General features: G+C 35.5%; 1 non-coding gene across 1 annotated transcript; it reads right to left on the reverse strand.

The window, feature by feature from the left end:
* Nucleotides 1-1769: 1769 nt before the first annotated feature.
* Nucleotides 1770-1873, reverse strand: LOC112740094 (small nucleolar RNA R71). The gene has a single exon (XR_003171028.1). It is a non-coding gene; the product is annotated as a small nucleolar RNA R71 (small nucleolar RNA).
* Between the last annotated feature and the right edge of the window lie 1993 nt (nucleotides 1874-3866).

The raw sequence follows: 3866 nt of genomic DNA on the forward strand, positions 1-3866 counted from the left end.
TCTTCAAGTTGTTTTTGATGATTTCTCTTATTTGATCTTTAAATTTTTCTTGTTTGTATCTTTTCTTATTTTTCATATGCATTCTTGAATTATTAGTGTCTATAGATTAAAAATTTTTAAGTTTGGTGTCTTGCATATTTTTTTTTTCTTAAAAAATTTTCAAAAATAAGTTCTTGATGTTCATCATGATCTTCAAAGTGTTCTTGGTGTTCATCTTGACATTCAAAGTGTTCTTGCATGCATTATTAGTTTTGATCTTAATTTCTTGTGTTTTGCATCATTTAGTTGTTTTTCTCTCTCCTCATTTAAAAAAATTCAAAAATAAAAAAAAATATCTTTCCCTTTTTCTTCTCATAAATTTTCGAAATTTTGAATTGATTTGGTCAAAAAATTTTAAAATTTAGTTGTTTCTTGTTAGTCAAGTCAAAATTTCAAATTAAAAATTCTATCTTTTTCAAAAATTAAATCTTTTTCATTTTTTTAATTATTTTCGAAAATTTTCAAAAATTAATTTTCAAAATCTTTTTCTTAATTTTGTTTCATATTTTCGAAAATACTAACATTCAATATTTTGATTCAAAAATTTCAAGTTGTTACTTGCCTATTAAGAAAGGATCAATCTTTAAATTCTAGAATCATATCTTTTAGTTTCTTGTTAGTCAAGTAATCAACTTTAATTTTCAAAATCAAATATTTTTAATTTCTTTTTCAAATCGTTTTCAAAATAAGATTTCAATCATATCCTTTTCAAAATTTAATTTCAAAATCTTTTATAACTTCATATCTTTTCAAAATTGATTTTCAAATCTTTTTCAATTAACTACTTGACTTTTTGTTTGATTTTAAAAAGTTTTCTATTTCAATAATATCTTTTCTCTAAAATTTGAAAACTAAATAAATTAATTACTATTTCTTATCTTTTTCAAATTTTATTTTATTTCTCTTTTTAATTTTCGAATACTAACCAATAATTAAAATAAAAACAAAAATATTTTTCTTTTATTTTAATTTAAATTCGAATTCTTCTCTCTCTCATCTCTTTCTATTTATTTATTTACTTACTAACACTTCTCTTCTTCTTATAATTTGAACCCTCTCTCCCTCTCTGTGTTCGAATTCTTCATCTCCCATCTTCTTCATTCTACTCTTCTATTCTTCTACTCACATAAAGGAATCTCTATACTGTGACATAGAGGATTCCTCTTCTTTTTCTGTTCTCTTCTTTTTCATATGAGCAGGAACAAGGATAAGAACATTCTTGTTGAAGCTGATCTGGAACCTGAAAGGACTCTAAAGAGGAAGCTAAGAGAAGCTAAAGCACAACACTCTGGAGAGGACCTGACAGAATTTTTCGAAAAAGAAGAAGAGATGGCCAAACCCAACAACAATGGTAGAGATGCAAGGAAGATGCTTGGTGACTTTATTGCACCCTCTTCTGACTTCTGTGGAAGAAGCATCTCAATTCCTACAATTGGAGCAAACAACTTTGAGCTTAAGCCTCAATTAGTTTCTCTAATGCAGCAGAATTACAAGTTTCATGGACTTCCATTGGAAGATCCTCATCAGTTTTTAGCTGAATTCTTGCAAATCTGTGACACTGTTAAGGCCAATGGGGTTAATCCTGAGGTCTACAGACTTATGCTTTTCCCCTTTGCTGTAAGAGACAGAGCTAGGACATGGTTAGACTCACAACCTAAAGATAGCCTGAACTCTTGGGAAAAGTTGGTCAATGCTTTTTTGGCCAAATTTTTCCACCTCAAAAATTGAGCAAGCTTAGAGTGGAAGTCCAAACCTTTAGACAGAAGGAAGGTGAATCCCTCTATGAAGCTTGGGAAAGATACAAGCAATTGATCAGAATGTGTCCTTCTGGCATGCTTTTATAATGGAGCATCATATGCATATTCTATGATGGTCTGTCTGAATTGTCCAAGATGTCATTGGACAACTCTGCTGGTGGATCTCTTCATCTGAAGAAGATGCCTGAAGAAGCCCAGGAACTCATTGAAATGGCTACAAATAACCAGTTCATGTACACTTCTGAAAGGAATCCTGTGAATAATGGGACAAGTCAGAAGAAAGGAGTTCTTGAGATTGATACTCTGAATGCCATATTGGCTCAGAACAAAATATTGACTCAGCAAGTCAATATGATTTCTCAGAGTCTGTCTAGAATGCAAGCTGCAACAGGCAGTACTAAGGAAGCTTCATCTGAAGAAGAAGCTTATGATCCTGAGAATCCTGCAATGGAAGAGGTGAATTACATGGGAGAATCATATTGAAACACCTATAATCCTTTATGGAGGAATCATCCTAATCTCTCATGGAAGGATCAACAGAAGCCTAATCAAGGCTTCAATAACAATAATGGTAGGAGAGCACGGTTTGGCAATAACAAACCTTTTCCATCATCTTCTCAGCAACAGACAGAGAATTCTAAGCAGAGCCACTCTGACTTAGCAACTGTAGTATCTGATCTATCTAAGACCACTCTCAATTTCATGACTGAAGCAAGGTCCTCCATTAGAAATTTGGAGGCACAAGTAGGTCAGCTGAGTAAAAGAGTTACTGAACTCCCTCCTATCACTCTCCCAAGCAATACAGAAGAGAATCCAAAGAGAGAGTGCAAGGCCATCTACACGTCCAACATGGCCGAACCTGTAGAGGAGGGAAAGGCAGTGATTTCCAGTGAGGAAGACCTCAATGGACGTCCACTGGCCTCCAAGGAGTTCCCTAATGAGGAACCACAGGAATCTGAGGCTCATATAGAGACCATAGAAACTCCACTAAACTTACTGTTGCCATTCATGAGCTCTGATGAGTATTCTTCCTCTGAAGAAGATGAAGATATTATTGAAGAGCAAGTTGCTCAATATCTAGGAGCAATCATGAAGCTGAATGCCAAGCTATTTGGTAATGAGACTTGGGAGGATGAACCTCCACTGCTCATCAAGGAACTGAATGATCTGGTTCAACTGAAATTACCTCAGAAGAAACAGGATCCTGGAAAGTTCTTAATACCTTGTACCATAGGCACCATGGCCTTTAAAAAGGCTCTGTGTGACCTTGGTTCAAGTATAAACCTCATGCCCCTCTCTGTAATAGAGAAACTAGGGATCTTTGAGGTGCAAGCTGCAAGAATTTCACTAGAGATGGCAGACAATTCAAGGAAATAGGCTTATGGACTTGTAGAGGATGTCTTGGTGAAGGTTGAAGGCCTGTGCATCCCTGCTGATTTCATAATCCTAGACACTGGAAAGGAAGAGGATGAATCCATCATTCTAGGAAGATCCTTCCTAGCCACAGCAAGAGCTGTGATTGATGTGGACAGAGGAGAGCTAGTCCTTCAATTGAATAAGGACTACCTTGTGTTTAAGGCTCAAGGATATTCTTTTGTAACCATGGAGAGGAAGCATGAAAAGCTTCTCTTAACAAAGAGTCAAATAGAGCTCCCACACTCAACTTCTAAGTTTGGTGTTGGGAGGCCACCACTAAGCTCTGAATCTCTGTGAAGCTCTCTAAGAGCTTATTGTCAAGCTATTGACATTAAAGAAGCGCTTGTTGGGAGACAACCCAATTTTATTTAATTATATTTATTTATTTTCTATTGCTATTTTATGTTTTCTTTAGGTTGATGATCATGTGAAGTCACAAAAATAACTGAAAAATCAAAAACAACATCAAAAACAGCATCAAAAATAGCACACCCTGGAGGACAGGCTTACTGGCGTTTAAACGCCAGTAAGGATAGCAGAATGGGCGTTTAACGCCCAGCCTGGCAGCATTCTGGGTGTTAAACGCCAGAATGGGCAGCACTCTGGCCGTTTAACGCCAGAAAGGGCTATCTGGCATCTGGTTGGCGTTAAACG

This window comes from Arachis hypogaea, chromosome 13, assembly GCF_003086295.3.
Source record: "Arachis hypogaea cultivar Tifrunner chromosome 13, arahy.Tifrunner.gnm2.J5K5, whole genome shotgun sequence".
Classification (NCBI taxonomy): domain Eukaryota; kingdom Viridiplantae; phylum Streptophyta; class Magnoliopsida; order Fabales; family Fabaceae; genus Arachis; species Arachis hypogaea.